This window comes from Eschrichtius robustus, chromosome 6, assembly GCF_028021215.1.
Source record: "Eschrichtius robustus isolate mEscRob2 chromosome 6, mEscRob2.pri, whole genome shotgun sequence".
Taxonomy (NCBI): Eukaryota; Metazoa; Chordata; class Mammalia; order Artiodactyla; family Eschrichtiidae; genus Eschrichtius; species Eschrichtius robustus.
In genome coordinates this window covers 94,473,341-94,485,448 of record NC_090829.1, presented here as the reverse complement: position 1 = coordinate 94,485,448, position 12,108 = coordinate 94,473,341, and the positions used below count along the sequence as shown (strand labels likewise).

Sequence of the window (12,108 nt, the reverse complement as noted above, 5' to 3'; positions counted from 1 at the left end):
CTCAAGGAGGACAAGCAAAATGATATGAGATTCAATCTTCATGAAACCTGGATCTGGCCCTCCTTCAATTCCTTTCAAGGGTGATCTCTTACAGGTGGTAACAATGTCCCATCTTTACATTCCTAGGATACTGCACCACCTTTGTGTTTTTTCCCACCCTCAGCCTCATCCCTATGGGCTACTCTTCTCTACTACTTCCCTATTGCATGAATAGGTTAATTCCATTTGAAACACTTGAACTTAAAGTTCAAATAAGGACTTATGGTTTCATGATCAGCTCTTTTTCTTCCAAACACATAATCCACATTATATCTTGTTAACAATTTGTCAATTGACTCTAATGTTGTTTATATTATTGTCTCTAAATCTCTGTAAAAAGGACTTTTTTTTGATAGGGAAGGAATAAGATTATAACACAGAATAGATATCACCAGCTAATCCCTAATTGATTTAATACTCTTATGGCTGAATAAATATTGTAATACAAATAATGACAATAAGATTTTATAACACTCAACTCCAAAGAGAGAAGGGGGAAATATTCAAAGATCTATTCTAATTTTTTTTCTCCTTTTTCTTCTGGACCTTACAAAATTCACAATGGCCAGCAAATAGTTAAGATTTACAAGATGATATCTTTGCCAGTGGGTGAATAGAAGATTTAATCACTGTTGCCTTGACTTAGCTGGCAAAACAGTTTAAACATGAAGAATTAGATTATTATGCAGTTATTTTAAATGATGTTTACATTAAAAATTATGACAGAAAAATATTCAAAATAAATTTAAAAGATGGTTACAAAATGGGTTGTACCATATAATACTAGTGTTTATTTTTAAAACATTCTGTATATGTATGTAAAAGTCTAGAAGGAAATAGAAGAAAATGTTAACAGTGAAAGACATCTCTGGGTGGTATGACTGCTGAGTTTCTTTCTTTAAGTTCGACCATAGTTACCATGCTTCTACGACTATATGTTTCATTTTATAGTAAAGAAGTTTTAAAAATAAAGTTTCTACAGAAGGCTTAATGACATGGGAATTATTCAGAATATAATAGAGAAGAAATAAGCTAAAAATATTTTATATACACTATGATCCCAGGATACAAGTATATGTGTATGTATACATAAGTACATTTATATACAAATGCATTTTATTTAAATTTTTTAAAATATATACAAACCAGCACTCATATTTACTGGGAAAAGATCAGAAGGCAGTATAGCATACAGTTAATAGGGTTCTTTCAAGGATTTGAGTATATGAGCGATTTTCACTTTCTCTTTTATACTTTTTATGTTCAATATTTTCTGCAATTAATATATACTGCTTTTTAAATGAAGGAGCAAGAACAAGACAGAGGGCAAGAAAATGTTCAGAAAACAGTTTCTCTTTTGCTTTATAACAATAACTGTTCCTAGTAATACTGCCTAAAGTCAAACATTTCCTACCTCAAATTTGGGATAAATATCCTCACCTCATTCAGAGAGTGGGAAAGAACAAACCTCAAGCATAAAGATTTTTCAGCCCAAATAACGGGTATGAACACTGGAGAAAAATTAGGGGAGTACGAGGAAGAGAAAAATGCAGCAGAACAAAGCAAATGACCAAACAGATAAGCAAAGATATTTGTAAAGATTTGTAATTAGGTCAGCAAGCTCAGGAGTGATTACAGTTTGACTCTTGAGACATTGTTGAGGGTGCCTGCGGGACTCCAATACATACAACAATCTGAACAAAGACATTGCAAGAAGCCATTATCAACACAACCAATAAGATCAAGAAAAATCGAAGCACATACCCACATATATAAACACACACACACGCACGCACACACACACACACACACGCGCGCGCACACACACACACACACACACACACACAGGGCCGAGTCATGAATCCAGCCCCTGAAGCATGGAGGGGCTGGAACACAGATCTGACAAATGATTACCAACTATTTAAAGGGGGAAAAGGGGTGGGAAGGTGAGGGTGGTGTCAGGTATTCCTGGTAAATTAAACTCACACAGAGAACATTTAGTAACAACAATACCCATTCTTAAATAAAGATGTTAACTCTTTCAGTTATGTTTGACTTCTAATTTCCCCTGCATTGTGCTTTTATTGAACAAATATCTTCGTTCAAATTTGATAAATATCAATACAATTTGGTACGGTTTGCCAAAGAAATACTTACCCTGACAGATTTTGAGAACCTTTATTAACACACCAGTGTCCAAGTAAAAGTCAGTTCTGCCTGATTAAATTTGACAGCAGCTCAACCTACCCTGTGCGTAGAGAAATCGGGGTAGAGGTGGTTTTGTGTATATACATATAAACCACTATCAGTTGAAAATTATAGCATCCTAAAAACAAAACCAAAAAACTGAGGTGAGTCTGATTGTCAATGTCCTCTGAATAGTACTTCTTAACATTTACTAATCTCTTTGTAGTTTGCATGTTATCGGTACAGAAGTATCCATTTCATCTAACTGGATTGAATTGAGAAGGTTAGGTATTATGGAATTACCAAAAATTACAAGAAAAGTTTTCAGCTGCATTTCATCCCTAAGTTAGGATGGCTCTCTAGTACCAGACCCCAGGGACCAATCACACATCCCCTCTCAGGGGAAGCTCCCATCAGCAGTGCTGAAGTACGTGTAAGAGTTGAGGCTGGGCACCAGTCCACGGGAAAACTATAAACTGAACCAAAATCACCAGTGAACTTTCAGAGGGTAATAACTTCTGTTTACTTCTACCTTACCTATGTTTAAACCAGTGATTCACCTCTGAAAAGCCATTTTTAAAATTCACAATACCTTTTAACCATCCACAAAACAAGAGCCTAATCTTTTTTAAAATCTACTGTTTATACTAATATATATGATTATTTCTAGTAAGTATGGAAGACCTAATTCCAGGGGGAAACTGGTATGTATATGGGTTGAGTGCAAGGGCTTTTTGTTTTTTTTCAAAACAGATTACCTCATGTAGCATAATCTCTGTCTTCAAATTGAGGAGATGGAAGAAATGAGATGAGATTAGAAAGAGATATGTAATCAGTATGGTAGATAATATTTATTACAAGGATATAGTCAAGAGGCAGGCAGGTGTTAAAATGAGCCATTGTCTAGAACAGTAAATTGCTTAAACACCTTTGTGATTTTTAGAAGGAGAAACACCAACTTTATTCTATTTTCAAAGGTGAGATATCAACTACTTTGGAAACTAAAAATTCTAACTTCAGGTCCTTGGAACTTAAACTTAGAAGTCTGATATAAAAAAAGAAATAACTCTCCTACAAAATATGCATTTGTGTATTTGAATATGCAAATGATTGGTAATTAATAATTTATTGGAAGTATTCTAAAGATCATTGCTTTATTCTATATATTGTTCTAAAAATCATTGTTTTATCTTATGCATGAATTAAGTCCTGGAAAAAGGATGAAAAAAAGTCTCAATATTTAATATTGTTGTAAAATTTTACAAATTGCCATCCAAGGAGTACAAGCAAATAATGATAATATCTACCATTAATATAGTGGCTAATATTTTGCTAATTTTACTAATACCATACCTAGGTATTTTTCAAGACAGGTATTATTTTCAAGACAGGTAATATTTTCTTAATTTTATAAACCATAACCAATAAACCTACAGTAAGAAATAGAGTCAGAATTGAATTGCATCATGAGGTTTCTTTTTTCCTTTTTCTCTCTCTTTTTTTATTACTGTCAAACCCAGCAAACAGCCTCACACAGGGTGTAAATAATCAACAAATACCATTCCAGGGTTTTTTTTAATTCCCTTTACCTGATTCAAATAAGAGAGGTCAAACATGAAAGAAGATCTCTCATAGGCTCCTGTATACCTTCACACTGTTCTTTCAGGTGATCATGAACTATTGCCTTAACACTCCATTCATTTATTATTCAAGTCCATCTGTCCATTCACTCATTCTTTCAATTCAATAGGGAAATAGCCATAGTCAGGGCATTTACAGTTCTTGTCCTCACAGAGTTTATAACTTAATGGAGGATATCAAGGAATGAAAAGCTGGTGCAGCACAATAAGCCCTGTGATAAGAGAATTTGAGACTTGAGCAGTATGAGAGGCTTCCCAGAGGAAACAGACTTGAAGAGGAGTGCATTTAGTCTTGGCAGAAAAAAAGAAAAAGAGTCCTGCCCCTTGTGACCCACGCTCGAGCATAACTTAGCTCAGTCAGTAGTATCCCAAAACTCTACTGCCCTCTACCCATTCATCTGGTGGTCCTAATCAATAGCCAATCAATAGACCATTTGATAATCTTATTAATGTAACTGAATGGTCCTCTAGAGAGCATACACATTTACACAGAGAAAATGTTTTAATATCAGAATCTCCAAAATGTAAAAGATCAGATGAAAATGTGAGTGCTCTGGGGCTTCCAGCCTATTCATATTTGCTATTCACCCTCATTTTACCAGAAGTAGGATAGAGTTACATAATACCCTGCTTCATAAAGTTGCTCATCCTGATATAGATATTATACTAATACCATTCTCTAGATAAGGATGTGCACAGGGTGAAGAATAATAAAGGCATAAAGTCAGGATGGATTTTAATTCCTGGTCCTTGAGAATTCCATTAAGCTATATGGTTTCCCACAACCATGATTCTACCAATCAATTACACTAATAGTGTAAAGGAAACAACCAAACCACAACATTAAAGTAACAAATAAGTGTTTCTGTTTAAGGGAATGAAATGAGCAACTTTAAAAACAGAAACTATTATATATGAAAGTATGTGTTTCATAGAGATTTTTGTGGTATTTTCTAAATATGAAAGCACTAAATTTATCCTCAAATAATAGCATAGGGGGTACTTCATAAATCCATATTAGAAAAAGATGGATAAATGGAAAGATAAATAATGTATTTATTTATTTAACATCTATTGGATACTATATTCCTAGTACTATTTCAGATATGAGCCAGTCCTCTAAGGTGTCTGCTCTCAAGAAAATGAGCTCTGTGGACCTGGGAGAGGAATGAGGGGGCCAGTGTGTCTGGAATATGCTGGGATAAATAATACAGGATGAGCTTGGAAACATAGGCAGGTACCAAGTAGTGCGTGATCTTATAAAGCCAAGGTACTCATTTTAAGAGCTAAACACTAACATGATATAATTTATGATTTTTAAAAATCACTCAGCTTATTGTCAGGTTTACAGTGAGAAAGTATGGAAATGAGACTAGTCAAGCATCTTGCTGGTAGGAGGTATCGGTAGTTCAGGTTACGGTGGTATCTGAGCAGACAGAAAAGAGTATAGATTCCAACTAGGCTTATATGTTTGAAAATGGTACTAGCTGATGGACAACATGTGAAAGTTTAAGGGAAGATAAACCAAGGGGTTGAGTAACTGATTAGATGATATCATTTACCGAGCTCAAAAAGACAGAGCACAGCATACCTGGGGAAAATCAAGGGTTCCGTTTTGCCCATATTAACTTTGAAATGCCTGTTAGACATTTGAGATGGGGCCGTTGGATATATAATCTGGAGGTGCAAACTGGAGAATATATATATACATATAGTGAGAGAGAGAATAGATAAGATTAGAGAGACATGTAGCATGTAGTTTTGGATGCTTTACAACATTTAAAGTTTTGGTAGAGAAGGAGTCAGCAGAAAACTGATAAATAGCCAACAAGGTGGATGAATAGTGAGGTGGGAGAAAAGTCACAGAAACCAAGAATTCCAAGAAGGAAGGAGTCATCAACTATGCTGAATGCTGCTGAAAAGTCAAGTATGATGGGGACTAGATAAGTGAGCACTGAATTTGGCATTAAGGGATCATTTGGTAATTTAATAAGCAAATTCAGTGGTGTACACACAGTAGCAGGAGTGGAGTGGGAGGATGAGTGAATCTGAAGCGAAGACAGGGAGGTAGTGAGTGTGCACAACTCTTGAGCATTTTTGCTGCCAAAGAGAGCAGATAAATGAAAAGGCAGCTAAAAGCAGGGTGGTGGGATTACGAGATTTTCCTGTTTTGTATGTGATGTTATTTGTACATGTTAAAGTTAACAGTGCATGTTTGTGTGAATCATACAGGAGAGGTGGAAAACGTGAAGATTTCATGATTCAGATGAGAGGATAAATCTAAGTGGGAAGTCCCTGATAAGAACAAGAGTAAAGGGTGCAGGATGCAAGGGAATAAGTTGCAGGACTACCTCCTTGATAGAATAGCAGGGACTCCTTGTCCCTTGTAAAAAGTGGAAGAAAGAGAGTATGGTACGTATACAGAGTATGGACACCTCCTCTAACAGTTTTCAAATCCAGTGAGTTCTCAGGTGAAGGGTGAGGTGAAGCAGGGATATCTTGAGGGAGCAGGGCTTGATGCATATATTGCAGTGGCCAAGTGCAAAATGAAAATGCAAGGACCTTTGTTGCAAAAGCAGGAAAAAAAGCACTAAAAGTACTCGATATAAACGTTTCCTTTCTTCTGCTGTCTTTCTCTCAGCTTGCCATTATGTATTTTCTTTGTCATATAATGCCACTCTAAGTAAAGAAAAATTAAAATATTAAATTACTAGCACTTAATTTAAGCATTTCTTTTTATATTGTACAATGTCAGTTTTAACTGGAAATATAAAGGCACTAACTCATTTAAAGAATTACTGAAATTATACAATTTGTATTCCAGAGTTAATCCCTGGAGGGTGCCTCAAAATGACTAGAAAAGACAATGAAAACTAGATTCAGGAAGGTTGGAAGGCAGAAAAGATGCCCTGCCAGGCATGGAGTCAGCAGGGGGAATGCTCCCTTGGGAACTGGTATACTCATGAGGCCAATGCAAACACTTATTTGTGCCTAAGGGCCAATGCTTGTGGCTCAGGACATACGTGCTGGGCAACTTTTCCTGCCTGCTGCTAGACTGATGTATTGCAACCTGAAGGGGGGTGGGGAGGGGTGGTGGTGATCTGGAAAAGTTGAGCCAGGCACCTCCTCTTCCCATAGGCCTGCCGCCGCAACCGTGGTGAACAGGCAGTATCCAGGGTCTTTAAACCCCTGTGCATGCACGGATGCATCCTCAGTACTCAGGATGCACTGGATCAAGGGTGGGCTAGGGGCTTTCTCCCACCCACACCTAGTCTCAGCCTGGCCACCCTCTGGATGCATGTGTAACTGTCAGCCTAGGGTGAGATGGTTGCCACCGCAACCCATCCAAGGCGTTTGTGTGGGGAGAAGGGCAATAGCAAACAAAGGCCTCTCCCAACTAACACAACCTAGTCGCTGCCCCAGGGAGAGAGTAACATCCTTCCTGGATGGGGAGGCTGGGCAAGGGTATGGGGTGTCAGGGACAGTAGATGGCATAGAACCCATTCCCAGGAGGCAGGGAGGTGGCAAGAGACAGGATTATGCATAAACCAAGACGCCAAGGGCCTGCCAACTGCTCCATTGTCTCATAGGACTTCATTTACCAAACATAAGGTCTAAGATAAGATTATTAAGAGTTTCAAGACAACAATGAGATGCAATCACAGGCCATTAAGCCAGAGTTCGGTGTGTGGTTTCTGAGCGTAGGGCTTTGTGTGTTTGCACTGGTTGTGTATCCATGAAGATGATCCTGTGTGGAAGGATTTGAAAGAGATCATTGGCTAGGTGCAGGTATGTTGGCTTACTCTTTGTAAAGCCAAATCCATTAGCACGGCTTAAATGGGAGACATTTCTCTGTGAATTTTGCATGTTTCTGCATATCTTGCAAGCAGAGGCACTGATTGCCTTTAATTCAAGACCGTTTTTTCAAGGATGTCTGGATAGTGAACAGCCTTGAAAGGCAGAGATATTGTATTTATCCAAAGCAAAGTGGAAGCATGCTTTTGCCCATTATGAAAGATCCAGACTACCGAATCTCAGGATTCCCCTCCTGAAAGCAGCTCATGATGTGTGCAGCTGTTATCTAGCCTGCCTCATGTCTACCTGTGGGAACTGGATCTTAGAGAACTGCCCCTACCCCTACCCCAAAATGCTGACACTCTGGCTACCAGTCAGGCCATCATTCATCTCTGACCCAGGAATTGCATATCTTTTAACAGCATCCATTAATATGTGGTAGACTAACTTGTTAGCTTGCAAGTAAGGTAAAAATTCTACTTCTTCTTTTCTTTTTTTAAATTTATTTATTTATTTGTGGCTGCATTGGGTCTTCGTTGCTGTGCGTGGGCTCTCTCTAGTTGCGGCGAGCAGGGGTTACTCTTCGTTGTGGGGTGTGAGCTTCTCACTGTGGTGGCTTCTCCTGTTGCAGAGCACAGGCTCTAGGCACATGAGCTTCAGTAGTTGTGGCACACAGGCTCAGTAGTTGTGGCACTCAGGCTCTAGAGCGCAGGCTCAGTAGTTGTGGCACATGGGCTTAGTTGCTCCATGGCATGTGGGATCATCCTGGACCAGGGATCGAACCTGTGTCCCCTGCATTGGCAGGTGGATTCTTAACCACTGTGCCACCGGGGAAGTCCCAAAATTCTATTTCTTGATACTTTTCCTTTAGTTATGTCCTCTCTGATAAAGACTTCCCAAGAATAATTGAATTTGCAAAACACACTCTAAAATCCAGGTCATTGTCATTCCCCTGTTAGCAGATATAGTAAATGGAAGCATCCTGTCTGGAAAAAATAAAGCTTCTGGCTACTAAAACCGTGATTCACAAAGTGTGTTTCATTGGATCATAATCAGTGATACATACATATACATAAAGTCACCTGTATGATATAAATTCAAAGTAATGTTTTACTACAGAAGTTCTAAGATTAATGAAGTGTGCAAATTTTTTCTTCATACATCAGCAACGATTGAGCATTATTCTCAATAGAAGTGTATGTATTCACATGTAAATTGAATAACTCACTGTTGTGATAATGTTATATACATTATAAAACACACAAAAATAAAATGAAATAGAAATATTATAAAAATAAATATTAAAAAATGTTCTCAAGTTTCCTTCCTACCTCCTATTGAATTATCTTGTGCACCCTATGATATTGATGCACCCCATTTGGAGACTGTGTTTTAATGTGTTTGATATACATTACAAATCTGCAAAAGAAGATGTATCATGTGCAGAGTTTCTCCAACATTTGTAACCATGGAAGTTTCCCCCTCCACTCCAGGAATGTTTTAAGATGAGTGTTTCTTAAAAGGTGCCTTAAAAATATTGATCTATTCTCCAAAGGTTGCAAACTGGTGACCTAGAGCAGTCTCATTTATTTCAATTGAGTTTGTATGACTTTATTAGCAATGTAGCTAGTCTCCAGTTTACCTACTCATAGTATTTCTGTTTGCATTAGAAATCTCCTTTACTCATTCATCTATCTAACATGTAAAGTTCTTTTAGTTTTTTACTACCACCGCGACTGGTTTTAAACATCACATGACGTTCAGTGGGAAGTTTCATGGTCTTTGAAGAGCATAATTTCTTCAGAGTGAACAGATAATTTTGGCCAGGGAGAGTAGGTGATAGCTTGCTTGAGTTGGACCTACACCAAATTGTTGTGCAGGATAAGAGAATAGTTAATGCCCCTCCCCACTACTGTTTTAGGATTTTTTGTGCCAAAAACAGGATATTTATGATTTTAACATTACAGCTTTAGCCTATGGCCGAGCTTGAGGAAGACAGTTGCTGGCTGATACAATAATTAAAGAATAAGAGACATTAGTTTGTCATTTCTCTTTTGTCACCAACCCCATCAGCAAGAGACAAATTATTCACACAAATTAAGAATGTTAAGTTTACTTCAGAGTTATCTTATTGGATTTCAAATCAGCTTAGAAAAGAAAAGAAAGTTTAAATACTTCTCAAATTCTTACAATGAGGGTTAATTAAACATTTCAGAGTATAATAACTGAATCATATTAATCCAGTGAAATTTGCATTGCTTCTGTGATCCAGTGAAAGAAAGGCAAGAAGAAAGAAATTACACAAACATCAGGTTTAGTGCCTTCTTTTACTTGAAATGTTTTCAAATGTTAGCAAGAAAAAGGAAACATTTTGCAAGGTTTTGTGCCAACTGGAATTGTACTGACATTCATTCTATTCCCACAGGGAAAGAGTGCATGAGACAGTAATTGATTTCTTCCAAGAGGATCCATCACCCATGACTCTCACTGTTCTTATACATCATTAGTCAGACAAAAGAAAGTTTCCTAATGGGGTTTTAGATTCTCTTGAATCAAAAAAAAAAAAAAAAAAAAAAATGCATTTCCAGATGTTTTAATTATTAAATTTCAAAATTGTATGAAACATCATGTTTTTGTTATTCTCAACTAACCGATAAAGAGAGTCATTTAGCATGAAATTTAATTAAAAAGTGGAACTAATATTGGACAGAATCAAAATAGAAGGTCTAATGAATAAGGTATCTAGAATGAAGTTTTTGCCATAGGTACAGCACAGTTACGGAGGGGTCAAAATAGTGTAATTAATTACCCTACATAGGGGAATGTATTGGAGACAGATGAAAGACAAGACATTTAAATGACTGAGCAACCCGGAAGCTGCCCATCCCGCCAGCTTGCTGGCACCTGGAGTCCGCGCTACTGGACTGAGGACACCTGCGTGTCTTCCGCGCTCTCCCCGCCGGCCCGTCACCCCTGCCTCGCGCCCGATGGTGAGCAGTGTGTTGTGCCGCTGCGTGGCTTCCCCGCCGCCGGGCGCCGCCGCCACCGCCTAGTCGGCCGTCTCATCGCCGGCGTCCGTGGACCCTTGCGGCGGCGCTGTCTGCGGGGGCCCGGACCACCGGCTGCGCCTTTGGAGCCTTTTCCAGACTCTCGACGTCAACCGCGAAGGCCGCCTGTGTGTCAACGACCTGGCCGTGGGACTTCGGCTCCTGGGACTGCACCGCACAGAGGGCGAGCTCCGGAAAATTGTACAAGCTGGCGACAAAGACCTCGATGGGCAGCTAGACTTTGAAGAGTTTGCCCATTATCTCCAAGATCACGAGAAGAAACTGAGGCTGGTATTCAAGAGTTTGGACAAGAAGAATGATGGACGGATCGACGCGCAGGAGATCATGCAGTCCCTGCGGCACCTGGGAGTCAAGATATCTGAACAGCAGGCAGAAAAAATCCTCAGAGCGTGGACAAGAATGGTACGATGACCATCGACTGGAACGGTGGCGAGACTATCGCCTCCTGCATCCCGTGGAAAACATCCCTGAGATCATCCTGTACTGGAAGCATTCCACGATCTTTGATATGGGTGAGAATCTGACGGTCCCCGATGAGTTCACGGTGGAGGAGAGGCAGACAGGGATGTGGTGGAGACACCTGGTGGCTGGCGGTGGGGCGGGGGCCGTATCGAGAACCTGCACGCCCCCGCTGGACAGACTCAAGGTGCTCATGCAGGTCCACGCCTCCCGCAGGAACAACATGTGCATCGTGGGTGGCTTCACCCAGATGATTCGAGAAGGAGGGACCAAATCACTCTGGCGCGGCAACGGCATCAACGTCCTCAAAATTGCCCCTGAGTCGGCCATCAAGTTCATGGCCTATGATGCAGATCAAGCGTCTCGTTGGGAGTGACCAAGAGACTCTGAAGATTCACGAGAGACTTGTGGCAGGGTCCTTGGCAGGGGTCATCGCCCAGAGCAGCAGTTACCCGATGGAGGTCCTGAAGACCCGCATGGCCCTGTGCAAGACAGGCCAGTACTCGGGCATGCTGGACTGTGCATGCTGTGGACTGCATTAAAGTCTGTTTCTGACACCCTGGGGATTCGTGTCCAATCCCAACTGGGGCAAAGTGGGACCAGCCTCACATTCCACTGATGCAACGTATCACGCTGCTTGGAGCCTATTTATTTCGTATTTATTTGAACAGAGTTATGTCCTAACTATTTTTATAGATTTGTTTAATTAATAGCCTGTCATTCTCAAGTTCATTTTTTATTCATATTTATGTTCCTGGTTGACTGCACCTTCCCAACACCTGCGAGGTGGGGTAGTAAGAGGAAGGAGGGGGCCGTGGGAGTGACCCTTCTTGATGCTGCATCGTGTCTGTCCAAAGAAATTCTTCTCGGAACTGGTGACAGAAGAAAGGCAAGAAGGCAGAAGGGCCCTGATCATGGAG

At 39.7% G+C, this 12,108-nt stretch overlaps 1 pseudogene; it reads left to right on the top strand.

Annotated features, from left to right (window-relative positions):
* Positions 1-10,648: 10,648 nt before the first annotated feature.
* Positions 10,649-11,730, top strand: LOC137765929 (calcium-binding mitochondrial carrier protein SCaMC-2 pseudogene; annotated as a pseudogene).
* Positions 11,731-12,108: the final 378 nt, after the last annotated feature.